This window comes from Zingiber officinale, chromosome 5A (assembly GCF_018446385.1).
Source record: "Zingiber officinale cultivar Zhangliang chromosome 5A, Zo_v1.1, whole genome shotgun sequence".
Taxonomy (NCBI): Eukaryota; Viridiplantae; Streptophyta; class Magnoliopsida; order Zingiberales; family Zingiberaceae; genus Zingiber; species Zingiber officinale.
In genome coordinates this window covers 5,329,318-5,351,637 of record NC_055994.1, presented here as the reverse complement: position 1 = coordinate 5,351,637, position 22,320 = coordinate 5,329,318, and positions in this window count along the sequence as shown.

Here is a 22,320-nt window from a genome sequence, read left to right as displayed (position 1 = left end):
ACTGAGAATGCGCCCGAGTGCTATCACGAGTAGTTCAGTCGAACAGATGCACGACTGAGAGAGTTTCTATGGGAGAACAAGGGTGAACAGAGGTTTGCTTCCTATTCTTCCTCTCGTTCTCTCTATTCTGATCAAGTTCTGAGCTCCTTATATAGGGGCTCAACCTTTAGCCATAATAAATAATCGATTAATGGTTATTTATTATCATTGATTGTCGACAGTTTCAATTTGATCAATTTATTGTTATTATTTATCAATAGTTTCAATTGAATGAATTAATTACCATTATTGTCATTAATTATCGACAGTTTCAATTGAATGAATTAATGACCATTTATTGTCATTAATTATCGACAGTTTCAATTGGATTTAATTAATTGAAATTAATTCATCTGTTTTACCTGAGCAACAAAAAATGTGGCAAAATATTGTTTGTTCGCTTGGGCAAATCTTGCCTCGGCTGGTTCGGCATTCGAAGTGTACAAATCGTACTCGCACACGAGTCAAACTTGGCTTAGTACAATTCGGGCCCTGGATTTGCACTTACCCTTGTGCACCCACGCATGAGAGAGTCTCTCCCTATGCATATGTTTATAATTTAAACCAATAATAAAGCCAAGAGACTAATAAGAAAGCCAAGAGACTTCTAATGTGAGACTAAAAACTCATGCACAATAGAGTCTCTTCATCTCCTCTTTATTCCATTCACATTTTCAACAATCTCTCAAATGAATGGAAAACAAGGTATGTGATAACATTCAACAGTTGAGTCTAGTATATGATAGGTAGGTTTTATCTTTTGAACCTTTTCTTATGAAGATTTGTTTGAATATAGCTGACAGTAGACATGATGTCCTTGAACTATTCTGCCATCTATATAAGCAATAACAAATCTCACCCAAGACTCTCCCTGATACAACTTAATTCTCATGAGTGTGTTCGTTCTTGGTCATGAATACGTCTCATTCTATGAGAAGCTCTAAGAATTGTGTCTCCAATTCTCTTCAAAATGGGCTCAATTCTTTGTCACATAGGTGATCTCTTAAGAGTATTCCATATTACTTTACGAGATCATTAAAAGTCGTGTGCTTAACTTCCATCCTTCACTAATCTATTGGGTCATTCCCCTATAGTAACTTTGTTGGTGCAGTTAGGTTATCTCTTTGAACCTAGTTCTTGGGATCTCCAGTCTGCTTAGGTTGGGTTTTCTTTATACCAACATTTCCCATCAGCATCAAGCCTATCCCTCGCGTTGAGAGTGTAACTAACTCTCTGTTTAACCCTTTGGTTAACAGATATGTTAGATTATCCTATAACTTCATATAGTCAACAGCGATAACTCCTGTTAAGAGTAGTTGTCTAATAGTATAATGTCTACAATGCATATACCTAAACTTACCATTATACAGATGAATCTATGCCCAGCCAATTGTTGATAGACTATTGCAATGTATGAAAATCACCGGTATAAGTTTCGGCTATCTTAGAATTGTTGGTGCGGGTAGCACTAACGGTCTAACCTAGGTTTTGATGAATGACAAATAGGTTAAGTTAGTTTTGTTGTTATCTGACACTTTGATCGAGTGTGCAGGAGAAGTCCAGACAGGTCGACAGGCTGACCGGATGTCTGGCGCGAAGTCCAGCTAGGTCGACGGGCTGACCGGATAGCTGGCGAGAAGTCCAAGCGGGTCGACGGGCTGACCGGACACTTGGCGAGAGTCCAAGCGGGTCGACGGGCTGACCGAACGCTTGGCGAGAAGTCCAGACAGGTCGACGGGCTGACCGGACGTCTGGCAGGTAAGTGAGGTAAGTTACTGGAGGGGAGTGACTACGAGGACGCGTTCCCCGGAAGGGAACATTAGGCGTCGATCCGACTTAGATCCATTTCGGATGTCTAAGTCGAGATCGTGACTAGATTCCGGTCTCGGAAAGACGGAATCTAAGTCATACTATTTGTGCTAATTCATATTATTATAAAATGTGCTAACAATCTATTTTGCAGGATACATATTGCCTCGGACTAACTTTGTTTTGCAGGAAAAGGGAGTTTTCTGAAACAAGGTGGTCCGGGCGCCCGGAAGGCAAATTCTATCCTGCCAAGTCGTCGCCACGTGAAGCATCTCGGTTTGAGCAGCTACATCACATTCCAGGCGCCCGGAAGGAATCCAGGCGCCCGGAGCAGCATATAAAAGAAGCCCCAGGCAGGAGCTTCAGAATCAATCAATCAGAGAACTCTTCTACTGCTGGTCCTGCTGCTCGACGTCAAGTGCGACGCCAACAAAGCTCCGACAAAGTGCTCCTTCGGTTTCTTATTTAATTTCCTTGTCGGTATTACTTTGTTTTCACTAGCATTTTCTGTATTCATTCTGTAATCATATTTCGACTTGTTAGTGATTGCCCAACAAAAGTGGTCAAGGACCACGGGCCTTCGAGTAGGAGTCGTCACAGACTCCGAACGAAGTAAAAACAACTGTGTTCATTTACTTTTCCGCTGCGTTTATACTCTACATTTTCGAATCGATATTCACCCCCCCCTCTATCGAATCTAACGGTCCTACCAATACAAAAAAAAACATCCATATAAGAGCGGGTTTTTTTACTTTTAAAAGCGGTTTTCAAGCGCTCCTACACTTTTACCAACGGTTGTAAAACCGCTCCTCTTGTTGCCGTCCCTATATCCTATAGTAGCGGTTTTTGTAACCGTTGGTACAAGATGAAAAACCGCTCCTATTATTCTATGTAGGTACGGTTTAAAATCAATCTTACACATTGTGCATATAACAACGGTTTCAAACCGCTTCTATAGGTATAAATCCAGGAGCGGTTTAAACCGCTCTACAACCCTTTAGGTGTAAGAACAATTTTAAACCGCTCCTACACTCCATGAATATAAGATCGATTTCCAAACACTATTGATGCTAGAAATTTAGGAGCGGTTCAAACCACTTCTAAATGTCATGGGTATAGGAGCACTTCAAAATGTTATTAAAGCTAGAAATATAGGAGCGGTTCAAATTGCTCTAGAACTCATAAGGTTTAATAATAGTTTTCACAATATATGAGTGATTTCAAACCACTTCTAAATGTCATAGATAAAGGAGCATTATTAAATGCTTTAAGAGCACTACAAACCACTCTTGAACCCGTGCTCTTACATGTCATGAAAATAAGAGTAATTTCAAAATTGATGTTAGAAATTTTAGATTTGTTTTAAACTATGCTTAAAAGTACAACCTATTGATTGATTAGAAGTGATCTAAATAATTTTATGGATTAAGCTACTTGATCAATTATGTAAATCAAAATTATCATGTTCCTGATGATGAATAAATCAATATGATTTGAGATTATATACTTGCGAATACTACAATTAAAAGATGTTTTTAATTACAACTCTAAAAATTCTTTTACAATCAAAACATGAAGATGAACAAAAAAAAGCCTAGAATTCTTGTGAGGGTGATCTGATCTCTGGTTTACTCTTCCCTCCGCCTTGCTTCTTGGGCAGTAAAGCCCGATGGATGTTGGGCACGACCCATCATTGGAAATCATCGCACACGCTAGGAGCTTGCCAAACTCCTGATTATTTTTCATGAGCAATTGAATGTGTTTTGGGATGACACGTCATTTTTGGCCAACTCTAACACCTTGAACAATAAAGAAATATAAATTTAATTAGAGAAGGGGATCCCTAGTGAAAGAACAAAACAACGAAGCTTACGTCAGCATCTATGTACTCGAGGACTATAGAGAGAGACCGGTGCACTGGAACCAACGCGCTAAGAGTATCGATCGACCCCAAGGTAGTGAGTGATGCACCCCATTGGGAACTGGAGGCCAACCTTCTGCAACCAAGAAACAACCTTCGTCCCCTTGGCCTTGCTATGGCCACTCTTAGTCGTCGTCGCCCCCACTGTCGTCAAACTCATCACAAGAGATCGAAGCTATTCGATGGGGAAAAAAATAGCAGCAATGATGGATGCTAGATGGGTAGGGTTTTCACATGATTTTATTGAATGGGTCATCACTCGGATTGCCAGCGTGGAACAACTAAAGGTGTTAGATGATGTGAGAAATTTAGATATTTGACTGTCACAATTAACTTTCATATGGTGGTAATCCCCCTTTCCAATTAAGCAAAACATGCTCTACAAATCTTCCATTATCAATAATACTGAATAAATGACAATAGTACGATCTAGTCAATCATTGATTTTTTTCTTTTTTATTTTTTAAATGTTTTTATTTTTAAATATTTTTTACACGTATTCCCTTTTTTATTATTTACACGGTTTTCCTTTTTTAATTTTTTACACGCTATTCTTTTTTTTTTAATTTTTTTACACATTTTTCCTATTTTAAATTTTTACACGTTTTCCCTTTTATATTTTTAAATATATTTCCTTTTTATGATTTACACGATTTTTATTTTTAATTTTTTACACGCTTTTCTATTTTTTTTAAAAAAATTACACGTTTTTCTTTTTTAATTTTTTACAAGTTTTTTTATATTATTTATTTATGTACTACTATAATGAAGACGAGTGCCGTTTGAAACAGGTATAGTGTACATATCAATTCTTATCCATTAGAAAACAAATAGATCCGCTACCTTAGCGAGCTCCTTGTGTCGACCCTATGGATATGAAAGAAGGTAAATGTAGATACACAGATGTTAAACGTATGGTGGGTGACCACAGGTCATCAGTTCCTGGTAATCGACTCCTGACCATTACACTACAGATGTCATGCGTCCACCATCTGTGTTATACCCTAGGGGCATTACCCATTAGAGAAGAGAATATAAGTGGTTTATTGCTGCACTAATTCTTATCCATTAGAAGAGAGAATGGTTTATAGCAGCACTTTATATAAAATGTTGTTAGCCATTTGAAAATTATTCCTAGAAGTTAAGCAATAAAAATGGTGAGTAGCAGTATTTGACACAAAACTGTTGCTACGTAGATAATTTCAATGTCTTGTGATCCATTGCACCATTTCTTCGGGATAGAGCTATCGATTTAAGTTGGGTCTGTTAAGTTGGGTTCGTCGGATTGATATACTTTAATTGTTATTTTTAAAAAATATTATTGATCAATTTTAACTTCGATAAGTTATTAACTAAATTTATCTGGTCAAAAATATTTAATTAGTAATTAATTCTTTTTTAGCATCCAGATAAAAAAAATATTTATAATAATGAGTGGATAAATGAGAATATGAAAACAATAGTATAAAAATTGATAACAAAAGATAGAAATTGTGAAAGAAATAAAATTTAAAGATAAATAATCTATTTTAATATTAAATATATTTTTATTTAAAAAATTAAACATAAAAATGCTATGTCCAAATTTTTTAAAAAATTATAAAAAATTAATAATAAGTATAACCAATAAATATTTTAATTTATTAGTGAAACCTAACTTACATTAGTAAAAAAAAAATTAAATATTACGGAAAAATAAATTTGGTTAGTAAAAAATTATATATTACCTGTTAAATTTAATTTTGATTATAAAAACAAATTAAATATTACCAACCAAAGTTTGAATGATTTGATAGCCGTTTATAGTAATATTTTACACAAAACGATATTAAAAGTATTCAGTATGAATGATTTGATAATTGTTCTTAGAAGTTAGAGTAATAAAAGCGATTAGTAGCAACATTTGACATAGAACCATTGCTAAAATTACCTAATATCAGTAGTTTCAAGATTATTTCTAATATTTATATCATTAGGAGCGGTTTACAACGATGGTTATTTCAAATTGATGCGATGATTTATTCAAATTGATGTTAAAACTATATAATAGGAGCACTTTGAAAATTAATTCTAAAACAATAGAGCAATAGAAGCCTTTTATAATTGCACTTTACACAAAATGATGTTAAAAGTATTTAGTAGGAATAGTTTGATAATTGTTCTTAGAAGTTAGAGCAATAGAAACGGTAAGTAGTAGTGCTTGACATAGAACCATTGTTAAAGATACCCAATATCAGTAGTTTCAAGATTGCTTCTAAAAGTTATATCATTAAGAGTGGTTTATAGCGGCGGTTTAATCAAATTAGTGCTAAAGCTATTCAACAAGAGTGGTTGCAAAACCGTTCTGAAAAGGTAAGACAATAGAAATAGTTTAGTTCAAATTGATTCTGTTGTTAGATTTCCAAGAGCGGTGTTACAACCGCTCCTAATAAACCGCTTCTATATGGGTGTTTTTTTTTGTAGTGTACAAGTGGTATCAGAGCAGGTACCGCTCTGATTTGGTGCAACCACCAATCAGACTGGGGGTGAAATTTTTTTTTTGTTTCTTTTTTTTCTCTCGGTCTTCAGTTTTACACTTAAACTCAAAACTGGTTTATCATTGTTTTAATATTTTTTGTTGCAATTAAATCTAAATTGGTGCAACACCAATCTAGATTTTTCTTCTATTCTCTCTTCCCGCACTACTAATTCAAGACCAAGTCTTGGGTTTTTTTTTCGGTTATTTATCTGTGTACAGGATGTCCCAACAAGAAGGCTTCAGCACAGTACAACCTCCACTCTTCAACGGGGACGATTTTCCGTACTGGAAGAAGCGCATGGAGGTCTACCTCAAAACAGACTTCGACCAGTGGATGAGCGTTACGAGACCCTACAAAATTCCAGCAGACACTTCCGGGAATATACTGGATCCTGAAGACTGGACAGCTGATTTAAAGAAGAAAGTGTCAACAGAAAATAAAGCAATCAACACTCTACAGTGCGGATTAACAAGAGAAGAACTAAACAGAGTCGGTCCACACAAAAATGCTAAAGAGTTGTGGGACAAATTGATCGAGCTACACGAGGGAACGAGCGACGCCAAGGTAACCAAACGAGACTTGCTCTTAAATAAAATTTTTAATATAAAAATGCAGGAAGGTGAAACGGCGAATCAGCTCCACGCGAGGATCAAGGATATCCTCAACGGGCTTCATGCGATAGGCCACCAGATGGAAAATAGAGACTTAATAAGGTACGCATTAAATGCTTTTCCACGTAATAGTTTGTGGGCATCAATAGTGGATGCCTACAAAATTTCTAAAAATATTTCCAAGTTAAAGTTAGATGAGCTTTTCTGTGAATTAGAATTACATGAACAAACTAATGCTGGAGCCGAGAAAGGTATAGCCTTATTTGCAGGTTCCACCAAAGAAAAGAAAAGCAAGCCTGAATTTGAAGAAGATTCCGACCAAGATTCTGAAGACGAAGAACACCTGGTGAACTTGGTAAGAAAAATGTTCACCAGGAGAAAAAAGAGCTTCAGCAAAAAGGATCTTCAAAAGATCAGTTCTCCCTCAGAACAAAAGAATGTGACTTGCTACGGCTGCAATAAAAAAAGACACTACAAGAACGAATGCCCAAAACTGAAGTTCGACAAACCAAAGCCAATCAAAAAGAAGGCACTCAAAGCAACGTGGGACGACTCCTCGGACGAATCGGAGGAAGAAGAGCAGAAACATCAGAGCCACCTCACACTGATGGCCCGCGAAGACGAAACAGAAGACGAGTCGGAAGATGAAGACGGGTCTGAACCCGAAACAAGCCACGAGTCCGTACTCGTTTCCGAAGGCCCGAATGAGGTATATTTTAATTTAAACAAAAAATTTTTTAGAATTATTTCCTGTTTAAATAGTAAATTAACTAAAATAGAAAATGAAAACAAATCACTTCTTGAGGAAAATCAAAACCTCAAGGAACAAATCAAAAATCCAAATCCAACTCAAGATCTAACACTTGAGGAGGAGAATTTATCACTAAAAAATGAGATTAACAATTTAAAAGAAATGTTAGAAAAATTCACAACAAGATCAAAAAATCTTGACTTAATCCTGAACAATCAAAAGGCATGTTATAATAAAACCAGACTCGGATACAAGTCAAACTCAAATAAAACTTTTAAGTCATTAATAACTCAATACAAATCAACTAATCAAGCTTGGGTTCCAAAAGCGTGTCTGACCACGCAAGTAGGACTTAATCAATATTATATACCTAAAGAAAAAAATACATTATATAAAATCGAATAAACCAAACCAAAATCCAAAATACAAATCTAAATCAAATTCAAATCTAACCACTTTAAAAATCAACAAAATTATCACCAAGTTAACCATAACTATAAAAAGAATCGACACAAACCTAAAACCAAAATTTAAGTTAATGGCCAATAATTCAGGGGGAGGCTCCAGAATAGCTGACACCTCCAAAACTAACTTACCCGACAGGGTAACCCAAAACAAACTAACCCGGCAGGGTAATTAGGATTAGAGACCAAGTTTAACTTGAATCATGGTACTGGTAAAATTTTTGGATGATAGTACGTTAGGGAAGCTTGGGCATCGCATGTCTAGAAAGATATGGCTTCGATCTGGTGCATTTGGCCAAGTGGTGACCGAAGCTACCCTTAAATGGATCCTAATCAGTTAGACCAAGATTTAGTACTAAGCTCCGTGGATAGGTCTATTCGGAAAATCTCGAAAGGTTGGTTACTTCTAATGACGTCCATGTGACTCACCAAGCTTAGAAATTTATCCGAAGAATGCCTATTTGTGGAGACCAAAGCTAAATCTGAATCTAACACAAGTTAAACCAAAACTCCATAAGTAAAAAATCTAAGTTCATCTCACAAAATCATAGGATTCCCTGATTGATAATATAGATCGGGTGAGATGAATAAGGTACAAAATTTAATTTTTAAACTTAAAAAAATTAATTTCAAATTTTAATTTTTATTAATTTCAAAATTTAATTTTAAAACTTAAAAAATTAATTTCAAAATTTTAAACTTAAAAATTAATTTCAAAATTTTAAACTTAAAAATTAATTTCAAAATTTTAAACTTAAAAATTAATTTCAAAATTTTAAAACTTAAAAATTAATTTCAAAATTTAATTCTTAAACTTAAAAATTAATTTCAAAATTTAATTTTAAAACGTAAAAAATTAATTTCAAAATTTTAAACTTAAAAATTAATTTCAAAATTTTAAAACTTAAAAATTAATTTCAAAATTTAATTCTTAAACTTAAAAATTAATTTCAAAATTTAATTTTAAAACTTAAAAAATTAATTTCAAAATTTTAAACTTAAAAATTAATTTCAAAATTTTAAAATTAAAAATTAATTTCAAAATTTTAAACTTAAATATTAATTTCAAAATTTTAAACTTAAAAATTAATTTCAAAATTTTAATTTTAAACTTAAATTTTAATTTCAAAATTTTAATTTTAAACTTAAAAATTAATTTCAAAATTTTAATTTTAACTTAAATTTTAATTTCAAAATTTTAATTTTAAACTTAAAAATTAATTTCAAAATTTTAATTTTAAACTTAAAAATTAATTTCAAAATTTTAATTTTAAACTTAAAATTAATTTCAAAATTTTAATTTTAAACTTAAAAATTAATTTCAAAATCTTAATTTTAAACTTAAAAATTAATTTCAAAATTTTAAATTTAAACTTAAAAATTAATTTCAAAATTTTAATTTTTAACTTAAAAATTAATTTCAAAATTTTAACTTAAATAATGCCTGCTAAAAAAGACTAACTTTAAATCCGACTTACTGTAGGAAATCAAGTGGATTTTGGACAGTGGTTGCTCCAAACATATGACTGGAGATCATACCAAGTTCACTTAACTCACTTATAAAAGCTTAGGAATAGTTGCCTTTGGAAACAACGGCAAACTCAAGGTAATTGGTATAGGTAATATTGAATTAAAATTAGACTTTATAATTACAAATATTTTACTTGTTGAAAATTTTAAATATAATCTTCTGAGTATAAGTCAATTGTGTGATACTAGGTATAAGATTAAATTTTTATCCACAGAGTGTTTAATCAAACATCTAGATAATCCTACCATAAGCCTAAAAGGTTTTAGAAAAGACAACATCTATGTCATCAACTTAACCATTTCTTCCATTGAGTGTTATTTACCACAAAAAGAAGAAACTTGGTTATGGCATAGGCGGATGTCTCACACCAACTTCAGAAATATAAGTAAACTAAATGGACTTGTGAGAGACTTACCAAAGTTATCTAACTTAGATTCAACCATATGTAATGCTTGTCAACAAGGCAAACAAACCAAATCCACTCACAAACAAACAAATCAGACACAAACAAACTCAATATTAGAACTTCTACATTTAGACCTTTTTGACTCCCATGGAGTCAAATCTATAAATGGAAACTTATATTGCTTAGTAATTATAGACGATTATTCTAGGTTTACTTGGGTAAAATTCTTAAAACATAAAGATGAAACTTTTGAAATTTTTACAAATTTTTGTAAACAAATTGAAAACGAAAAAGATATTAAAATTAAAAGAATTAGGAGTGACAACGGGGGAGAATTTAAAAATCACAACTTTAACAGTTTTTGTCTTGAAAACGGTTACCATCATGAATTCTCATGCCCTAAAACCCCCCAACAAAATGGGATTATAGAAAGAAAAAATAGAACCTTACTTGAAGCTTCTAGAACAATGTTAAATGAGTATAACCTACCTAAATACTTTTGGGCAGAAGCCGTTAGTACAGCCTGCTATGTACAGAACAGAACAACATATAAATAAAACCCATAACAAAACGTTCTTCGAAATGTTTTATAATAAACAACCAAATATAAAATATTTTAAAGTATTTGGGTGCCCAGTTTTTATCTTAAATACAAGAGAACACTTAGGAAAATTCTCCTCTAAAATTGAAAATGGAATTTTTGTAGGATATTCCCTAAATAGTAGAGGCTATAGAATTTACAATAAGGTTACCTTAAAAATTGAAGAAACTACTAATGTAAAATTTGAAGAAACTAAACAAGACATAGAACTTACACAACCACCTGAATTTGTTCCAGAAACCAACCAAACTCTAAGTCATGAAGAAGAGGAACAACATCAAGAGAGTCAACCCCCTAGAACAATAAGGGTTAACCCAAATCACCCAACTGATCAAATAATTGGTGACCCAGACTTGAGAGTTCAAACCAGATCATCCTTTAGAAACCTAAGTCAAATTTCTTTAATTTCAAAAATTGAACCCAAAACTGTGGATGAATCCCTACTAGACCCAGATTGGATTATAGCTATGCAAGAAGAACTAGCCCAATTTGAGCGTAATGAGGTTTGGGACCTAGTCCCACCACCTAAGAATAAGAAAATAATAGAAACAAAATGGGTATTCAGAAACAAACTAAGTGAAACTGGGGAAATTACTAGAAATAAGGCTAGGCTAGTTGCCAAAGGGTTTAGTTAGGTTGAAGGACTTGACTATGATGAAACATATGCCCCAGTAGCCAGATTAGAATCCATTAGAATGTTACTAAGTTATGCAACCCATAAGGGATTCGAACTATACCAAATGGATGTTAAGTCTGCCTTTCTTAATGGACTAATTAAAGAAGAAGTTTATATAGGTCAGCCTCCTGGGTTTGAAAGTCTAGAACACCCTGATTATGTTTTTAAATTAAAGAAAGCACTATATGGACTTAAACAAGCACCCAGGGCATGGTATGAAAGACTAACATCTTACTTAACATCTAAAGGATTCAACCAAGGTCAAATTGACCCAACCTTGTTTGTTAAATCATTAAATACAGACATATTTATTGCGCAAATATACGTAGATGATATAATATTTGGCTCAACAAATTCAGAATTTTTAGAAGAATTTATTAATCTAATGGAAAAAGAATTTGAAATGAGCTTAGTAGGAAAATTAACTTATTTCTTAGGATTACAAATCAAACAAACAAATGAAGGAAATATATTTATCAACATAAATACACTAAAGAATTACTTAAAAAATTCGGAATGGAAAATATAAAAGAAATAAAAACACCTATGGCAGTAAACACAATCTTAGACAGTGACCCAAATGGAAAACCAATTGATTTAAAACATTATAGGAGTGCAATAGGTAGCCTACTGTACTTAACTACAAGCCGACCTGATATTTTATTTGCAGTTAGTATGTGTGCTAGATACCAAACTTGTGCTAAGGAATCCCATTTGACACAAGTTAAAAGAATTTTTAGATATCTTAAAGGAACAACAAATGTAGGAATCTGGTATCCTAGGACAAATAATTTTGAACTAATAGGGTATTCTGACTCAGATTACGCTGGATGTAAATTAGACCGCAAAAGCACAAGTGGTGGATGCCAATTATTAGGTTCATCACTTGTTAGCTGGTTTAGTAGAAAGCAACATTGTGTTGCTCTATCTACAACTGAGTCAGAATACATAGCTATAGGTGAATGTGTTGCACAATTATTATGGATGATGCATACTCTAAAAGATTTCCACTTAAATATCACAAATGTAAAAGTATTAATTGACAATATAAGTTCAATTAACTTAACCAAAAACCCTGTGCATCATTCAAGAACCAAACATATTGAAATTAGGCACCACTTCATCAGGGATCATGTTACTAAAGGTGATATTGAACTCAAGTACATTGAGTCCAAATCAAATTTAGCTGACATTTTTACAAAACCACTCCCTGAAAGTGAATTTAGCAACTTACGTCGAAAATTAGGGATGTGCTTAATAGACTAGGATTTCTTCCAAATTGTTTTCAAATTAATTGCTTTCAAATTATAAGTTAAAATTGTTTGTTTTCAAAACTTTTCATTTTTAGATTTTCAAAAACAGTTTTGGCCTTAGACTAGTTTTGAATTCTTAGAAAGCATGTACCCATAGGCCTAGTTTTTGAGCATCTCACCAACACCTTAGGTTTACCTTGCTTGTGTTTGACAAACATAGAAAGGGGTGAGATGCATAGGCAAATTGTCTGGACTTAAGATGCTTATTTCAGTGCATCAGCATAAGTCTGGACGTTAAATACAACTCAGATATTAATCAGATTAAGTTGATCAGTCAAGTCAAACAATGACTGCTTATAATCAACTTAATCTGACTAACCAAGTGAAAGCTACTATCCTCTGATAGTTAGTTAGTACCTAATTGGTTAGACAGCTGATTAAATTTAAGTATCAAGTTCAGGGGGAGAAATTAACTAAAATTTTGTGTGTTTGAAAAATGTTTTTAAAACTAATTTATGTTTGAACATTAGTTTACAAAAAGTTAAATTTAACTAACTGTTTGAAAAACTTGGGAGTTTAATTCCACCTAATTTTCAAACCTGATTTAAAAAGTTGACTATTGAACTTTTCAAATTTAGCTTTTATCAAATTAGCCTTAAAAATTTATTTTGGCAAAATTTAATCTCACTTAATTTTTGCTTTGTTTTGAAAAATTGAAGTTGAAAATTTACCTCTTGAAAAGTACAAGTTCCTTAAACCTGAACAGAAAATCTACCTTTTGAAAAGTTAAAAAACCTGATTTTACACGCTTGCAAAGTTAAAACTTGATTAACTTTAAATTTATATACTTTTCAAAATTCAACTTGTCTCCCCCAAGTCAACTTGATTTTTTTTACTTGGATTTTTTTTACTTTCTTCTTTGAATTTTGAACCAAACTCAGATATTTTTCAAGATCAGCTGTTTTACAGTAACTCTACACTATGTTCACCCTTGTTTTTTGATGAATGCCAAAGGGGGAGGGTTAGGCGGTTAAGTTAGATAAACCAAATTGAAAACACTAAAACTAACTTTAAAACTGATGTACCTATTTTTTGCGTTCTTTCACTAACTTAACCAGGTTGTCATTCAATCAAAAAGGGGGAGATTGTTGGTGCGGGTAGCACTAACGGTCTAACCTAGGTTTTGATGAATGACAAATAGGTTAAGTTAGTTTTGTTGTTATCTGACACTTTGATCGAGTGTGCAGGAGAAGTCCAGACAGGTCGACGGGCTGACCGGATGTCTGGCGCGAAGTCCAGCTAGGTCGACGGGCTGACCGGATAGCTGGCGAGAAGTCCAAGCGGGTCGACGGGCTGACCGGACGCTTGGCAAGAAGTCCAGACGGGTCGACGGGCTGACCGGACGTCTGGCAGGTAAGTGAGGTAAGTCACTAGAGGGGAGTGACTGCGAGGACGCGTTCCCGGGAAGGGAACATTAGGCGTCGATCCGGCTTAGATCCATTTCGGATGTCTAAGTCGAGATCGTGATTAGATTCCGGTCTCGGAAAGACGGAATCTAAGTCATACTATTTGTGCTAATTTATATTATTATAAAATGTGCTAACAATCTATTTTGCAGGATACATATTGCCTCGGACTAACTTTGTTTTGCAGGAAAAGGGAGTTTTCTGAAACAAGGTGGTCCGGGCGCTCGGAGGTCCGAGCGCCCGGAAGGCAAATTCTATCCTGCCAAGTCGTCGCCACGTGAAGCATCTCAGTTTGAGCAGCTACGTCACATTCCAGATGCCCGGAAGGAATCCAGGCGCCCGGAGCAGCATATAAAAGAAGCCCCAGGTAGGAGCTTCAGAATCAATCAATCAGAGAACTCTTCTACTACTGGTCCTGCTGCTCGATGTCAAGTGCGACGCCAACAAAGCTCCGACAAAGTGCTCCTTCGGTTTCTTATTTAATTTCCTTGTCGGTATTACTTTGTTTTCACTAGCATTTTCTGTATTCATTCTGTAATCATATTTCGACTTGTTAGTGATTGCCCAACGAAAGTGGTCAAGGACCACGGGCCTTCGAGTAGGAGTCGTCACAGACTCCGAACGAAGTAAAAACAACTGTGTTCATTTACTTTTCCACTGCGTTTATACTCTACATTTTCGAATCGATATTCACCCCCCTCTATCGAATCTAACGGTCCTACAAGAATATCTTCTAAGAATTGTCGTAATCATTCAGCCTCTTCACTACATCTGTCAATAGCCATAAACTCATATTTCATCGTGGATATGATTATTACCATTTACTTAGAAGATTTTCCAAAATGACTGCACCTCCCAGAGTGAATTCATATCCACTCATAGGTCGAAAAGCCTTTATAAAGGCTGTGGAAGGCGCCTCCAAAGGCCTTGAAGGCGTCTCCAACCCGACAAATTCGATCCCGAACGAGTTGGCCCTTATCTGCGATGAGGTCTAATTTTTATCTTGTCGAAGACGCCTTCCATGAACTGAAGGCACCTTCTATGAGCAGTGCCAAGACATCTTCCACTGCTTGAAGGCACCTCGGGTACTATTCACCCGAGGCTTTTGGTGCTCTTCTTGCCCTGTAAAATGTGTTAATCCAATAAACCAAATAATAACCTGCAAGACAAGTGTTAGCACAATAATACTGAGTAATAATTAGATGTTGTCTCTCTGAGACTAGGATCTAGTTAAGGTCTCATTTTAGGGATCCGAAATGGAGTTAAACTGAACTGACACCTACTGTCCCACAACTAGGACACGTCCTCACTGAGTCACTCTCCTCGAGTGACTTACCTTTACTTACTTGCCAAACATCTGGTCCTTCAGACTTTTTTAGACTTTCTCTGGCATTGCTTAGTATCTGACCAAACTGATCTACTAAGGCATGCAACACTGAGTTAGCACCATAGATATAAAATGGTAAAGATAAAATAGTGTTAGCATTATTAATAATTAGCTGGTCCAGTCAATCACATATTACCTAGGGTTACCTTCCCCTAGGGATGCCCAGTTTCACTCACTAGGACTTCCATTGCTTGACTTAGCTCACCAGGACTTTCACCACATAGCTTCACTCACTAGGGTTCGGCTTCACTCACCAGGATTTTCACTACCTATCTTCACTCACTAGGGCCCAGCTTCACTCACTAGGACTTCCATTACCTGGCTTCACTCACTAGGACCTGATTTCACTCACCAAGACTTTCACTACCTAGCTTCACTCACTAGAGTCTGACTTTACTCACTAGGACTTCCTCTTGTCTAATCTCCAGTTAGGACTTATTGTTGCTAGTCATCTAGTCTTGACTAGGCTTTTCTCTTCCAAACATCAAGTCTTGTTTAGATCAACTCTTGGTCAAACTGACCAGACTAAGGTACATTGTCAAACATTGAAACCCTAGAGGTCGATTGCACCAACACTCTATCTGAGAGATACTTTCATCTCAATTTTTCAATAGATGTTGACTCATATCTATCGACGTTCATGCCAACGAGTATCACCCTTGCTGAATTTCTCAAAAATCTTATCCACGTAATGAGAATGATTAAGAACAAATCCTTCTGTTGTTCTAAGAATTTTGATTCCTAGAATCACATTAGCTAGGCACATATCTTTAATGTCAAATCTTGAGTTCAATATATCTTTAGTAAATTTGATTATCTTATCAATACACCCAATGATAAGTATGTTATCTACATATAGACACAAGATAATGTAGTCATTTTCTATGGCTTTCATGTAGATATTTTTATCACATTCATTAATCTTGAATCCACATTCCTTTATGGCATTATCAAATTTCTCATGTCACTGCTTTGGTGCTTGTTTCAAGCCATATAATGACTTTACTAATTTACAAACCTTGTTTTTCTATCATGACACAAAAAACCCTTCAGGTTGCTCTATGTAGACTTCCTCTTCTAAATCCTCGTTTAAAAAGGATGTCTTTATATCCATATGATATATTTCAAGATTCTATAGAGCGGCTATAGCTAATAATACTCTAATGAAAGTTATTCTCGACACGGGAGAATATATATCAAAGTAATCAAGACCTTCTTGTTGTCAATATCCTTTGATTACCAATCTAACCTTCTACTTATCAATTGTGTCATCTGACTTCATTTTCTTCTTGAAGATCTACTTGCAACCTAATGGTTTACTTCCCATAGGAAGATCCATAAGTCCCAAGTGTGATTTTGCAAGATAGATTCTATCTTAGATGCAATTACCTCTCTTCTATGAGGTTCATTAGAAGAGTTTACTGCTTTTGAGTAACTTCGGGACTCACTTTACAAAATGAAAGTGATAAAATTTGATATGTAGGATTTTACTATTTGATCTCTTTTACTCCATCTATGTTCAACCTCGTTTGGTTCCTTATCATCATCTTCACCTTGTGTTTCATATGCCCGTTTTGAGGAGCTCGCTTCCTCTCGGGTCTTATACAAAAACACAAGCTTGAAGAACAAGGCATTTCTCGATTCTATTATCGAGTTCTTGTGTATATCCGGTATTTGTGACTCATACGTAAAAAATTAATACACACTGTTGTTATGTGCATATCCAATGAAAATGCAATCAATAGTTTTTGGTCCTATCTTAATCCTTTTCAGATCAGGTACCACAACTTTGACAAGACACCTCCACATTCGTAAATATTTATAGAATGATTGTCTTCCATTCTGTAACTCATAAAAGCTCTTATTTATTTTCTTTTGAGGCACTTTATTTAAAAGGTAATTAACTTTTAATACAGCTTTCCCCCACATGAACTCTGGTAATTCATAGCTCAATAGAAGAGCATTCATCATATCCTTTAGAGTTCGATTCTTTCGCTCAGTAACCCTATTTTGCTGAGGCATATAAGGAACTATTATTTCGTATATAATCCCATGTTCAACACACAACTCAGCGAACGGTGATACATATTCACTGCCTCAGTTATTTCAAACTATCTTAATCTTTTTATTAAATTAATTTTTAACCTCATTCTTATAGAGAGTAAATTTCTTTATAGTTTCCTCCTTATTTTTGAGAAGATACACATAATAATATTTTGTGTTATTATCTACAAAAGTGATGAAGTATTTTTTTCCCACCACATGTTAGTATACCTTTGAGGTCACACACGTCAGTGTGAATTAACCTGAGTGATTCGTTGCTTCTCTCAACATGTTGAAAGGATGATCTTGTCATTTTTGCTTCAACATAAATCTCACACTTGTGTTTTAGGTCAAGGTGGAATGTAGGTATGTTTTGATTGTTTATTAATCTATGCAACACATCGTAATTAACATGTCCTAGTCTACCATGACATAAACTTGAAGACTCAAACATATAAGTGGAAGAGCTTTCATTTTTATTTATCTTAGGCCTAATGGTCATTACATTAAGCTTGAACATCCCATCAATACATAGTCCATTTCTACAAGCATTCCATTTTTGAACAGTACAATTCTATCTAACTCAAAAATAATGCAAAAGTCATGCTTGCTTAACAATGATCTGAACACTATATTCTTCCGAATCTCCGGAACATACAACACATTGTTTAGAGTAAGGTCTTTGTCTGAGGTCATCTTCAGCACCACTTTTCCTTAGTCTATGATGTCTGAGGTTGATGAGTTCCCGATGAATAACTTGTCCCCACCTTTGACTCCTTTAAAGTTATGGAGCAACTCTTTATTATAGCAGACATGTCTGGTGGCTCCAGTATCAATCCACCATTATCGTGGGTTCGAACCAACCATATTCAGTTCAGAGACAACAGTGTAGAGGTCGTCCATTTCTAGTTCTTTATTCAGGTTAGCCTCCTACTTCTTCTTCAACTTTCTACATTTCAAAGATTTGTGACTGACTCAACCACACTTGAAGCACTTCCTAGAAAATTTCTTAATACCTCCTCTGGGTCTCATCTTGGAAGTCTTGGGGTTCTTCTATTTTGAGTTTTGACCATGCTCGAGCATGTTGGCTTTCACAGTAGCCTCAGAAAAAAACTCTCTCTTAATTTATTGTTTTCCTTCGATGCAAAGTCTAATAATAAGTTGCTCCACATTCATCTCCTTCCGCTTATGCTTCAGGTAGTTCTTGAAGTCCTTCTAGCCTAGAGGCAACTTCTCAATGATAGCAATCACCTAGAAGGTTTCACTCAGAACCATCCCTTCTGAGTGAATCTTGTGCAAGATCACCTGAAGCTCAAGGACTTAGCTGATCACTGTCTTGGATTCAACCATCTTGTAGTTCAGGAATTGACCCATAATAAATTTCTTGGTCGTTATATCCTCTGTCTTGTATTTCTTGTCGAGGGACTCCCATAGCTCCTTAGTCGTTCTCTTTGTTCTATACACAGTGTATAGCGAGTCGGCAAGGTAATTGAGGATGTAGTTTTGGCATTGTTGGACCCCGTAGTTGTTTTGATGTGATCAACCAAGTTGGTTAGGTCTAGCTTTGTATTTGATCCCTGTGTCTGAGTGTGCAGGAGCTTAGGAGCACAGGAAATCGAGCGGAAGACGCATCTAGCGAGAAGGACGACACGAAAAGGGAGCCGACGGGCTCGGTGCGTCTGAAGGACGAGAGAGTTGCAGAAGAATACACCGGTGGGCGAGAAGAACGTGCGCGGTGTTCGAGGAACGTAAAGCCGGGATGGAAGGCTGCTCGAGGAGAAGGCTGGAAATTGGATTCGGGTGAGCCCTATTTTGGTTGGCCGGAATCACCCAAAAGAACGGAACTTCAGAAGTCGAAGCAAAGAAGCAAGCTGGAAAAGCTGCCAGCTTGGAGGCACCTCCATCAGGCATTGGAGGCGCCTCCAGCTTGAAGGCGCCTTCAACTAGGTCAAACTGACCGTTTGCATTCGGATAGAGTTCTATCCGATCACTCACTTGGAGGCGCCTTGGACCTCTGTTGGAGGCGCCTTGGACCTTCGGGATAGACTTTCCAGGGGCTATAAATGGACCCCTGGACCTAGGAATTAATGATCAATTGTTCTTTCAACTCTGTAATCATTCCTAACAACTTGTCTGAGCTTTCCATTGTGTAAAAGGCTTCTCCGCCTTCAGAGAAGGAGATCTTTCCAGAGCGCTTTTTCTGCCTTGGATTAATAACGGTCTTGGTTGTAACCAAGTAAATTGCTGAGTTCTTTTTCTTTATTTCTGTTAAGTTTAATTTTTAATTATTGATATCTTTTTGAGTTGAAAGACGAGGAGGGTATACTTTATTTTTTCAGGCAATTCACTTTCCTCTTGCCGGCCTCCACTGCACCTACAATTGGTATCAGAGCCAGACCGCCTCAGAAGAACTAACCGCTAACTGAAGCACGAAGATCAAGAAGATGGCCGGAACAATCATTCATCCCCCGAAGTTTGACGGAGACTTCGCGGCGTGGAAACGCCGGATGGAAGTATTTTTTAAAACCGACTTCGATATTTTACTAACTATGAAATATGGTTTTGAAGTTCCGAAAGACAAAGAAGAGCATCAGTGGAGCAAGAAGGAGCAAGCCGATTTTGTTGCCAACGGAAAGGCAGAGTTCCACCTGCTTAGCGTGCTGCCACCACAAGAGGTAAGTCGGATTGGAAGCTACGACTCCGCGAAAGACCTCTAGAAAAAATTCTTGGAGCTTCACGAAGGTACATCCAAAGCGAAGCTTGCAAGACGCGATATCCTTCGGACTCAACTTATGAACATCCGGATGAACCAAGGCGAAAAGGTAACACAACTTCAAGTAAGGATTAAGGAGCTAATAACTCAACTAAGCAACCTTGGAGAAGAAGTATTGAACTGGGACTCGATCCGGTACTCTCTCAACGCCTTCCCCAGAACTCCAAAATGGGTGCCCTTAGTAGATGCATACTACATCTCTAAGGACTTCGAGGTAAGTACTTTAGAAAATTTACTTTCAACTTTTGAACTTCACGAATCTCGGATTGCAGAGCCCAATGAAGTGGAGAAAATAAGTCAGAACATTGTCTTAAAAGCAAGAACAAATGATTCTGACTCTGAAGCCTCGATCGACCAATCAGAAGCGGCACTACTGGTAAAGTGTTTCAATAAGTTTTTTAATTCTAATAAATTTATATCGCAGACAAAGAGGCATGAGCAAAAGAGAACGGTTCGTTTCTACAACTGCAACAAAGAAGGGCACATCAAAGATGACTGCATGCCCAACAATGAAGAAAAAGGGAAGAGTAAAGGAAAAGCGACAATCTTCCTCCAAACAGAAGAACCTAAAGGCCACTTGGTCAGATTCGTCTTCTTCTGAATCAGACGTCGAAGCCTTCTCAGGGTTAGAGCTAATGGCTAACCATCAGCTGGAAGAAGAGTCAAGCTCAGAGACGAGCATAGATGAAGGGGGAAGAACATCAGAGGAAGAAAACTACAGTGAAGGGGGAGCATCACCAAGTCAGGTAAGTCAGGTGCGTAATCTAACCCATACTCAGTCGTTTCAGTTTATCAAGTCTTTTTCTAAAGATTTATTTAAATTAGAAAAAGAAAATGCTGAATTAAATAGAATCTTAGATAAATTGAAATCAGAAAATGATAACTTAAAATTAGAAATTGAAATATGATGCATGTTTAAAAACAAATATTTTTCATAAATCAAAACTTAAAATTTATGAAAAATTAAACTGGTATGTTAAACATCATCAAGGTCAACTTAAGAAAATTCCCAAAAATCATATACCCCCTAAGTTTCTGATTAATCCAGAAGGAAGAAACCTCTATTGGGTTCCAAAATCTGTGCTAAATTAATTTTTTAAATTAAGGCTTTCAGAAGAAAAATTAAACGTTAAAATTTCTTTATGAAGCTTTGTCTAAGGAAGTGCTTGTTGCTCTAATAACCAAGAAGGCCTAGTACCTCGCCACGACCTGGAAGCTGAAATATTGAAATAAAATGTTTAATTAAGTTTCTGAAAAAGCATTAAACTAGAATTAAATAATGCTTTGAAAGTTTTTCAAATATTTTTGGAAAATTCTAAAATTCATTTTTACTTAGAAATTATTTTGAAAAATTCTAAAAATTCAGTTTACTTAGAAATTTTTTCTGGAAAATTCTAAAAATTTCATTTTTACTTAGAATTTTTTGGAATATAATATTTTTTAAAATATCATATTCTTACCCCGTTTTTGCTGTGATCAAAGGGAAAGAGAAAGGTACAAGTTTAGGGGGAGAGAATTTTGAATTCTTTTTATTTGTTTTCAAAACTCTGAGTTTTACAAATATTTTTTGAAAAATTCTGTTTAAACTCTGAATTAAATAGTTGCAGTTTTATTTATTACAAATTTATGCTTAACATGTTAGTTTAGTAATTTTCTTTAAAATTACTATTTGTTTACTTTTACCCTAACTTGAATTTGAGTTGATGCAAATTAAAAAGGGGGAGATTGTTGGACCCCATGGTTGTTTTGATGTGATCAACCAAGTTGGTTAGGTCTTGCTTTGTGTTTGATCCTTGTGTCTGAGTGTGCAGGAGCTTAGGAGCGTAGGAAGTCGAGCGGAAGACGCAGCTAGCGAGAAGGACGACACGGGAAGGGAGTTGACGAGATCGGTGCGTCCGAAGGACGAGAGAGCTGTGGAAGAGTACATCGATGGGTGAGAAGAACGTGCGCGGCGTTCGAGAGACGTAAAGCCGGGATGAAAGACTACTCAAGGAGAAGGCCGGAAATTGAGTTGGGTGAGCCCTATTTCGGTTGGCCGAAATTACCCAAAAGAATGGAACTTCAGAAGTC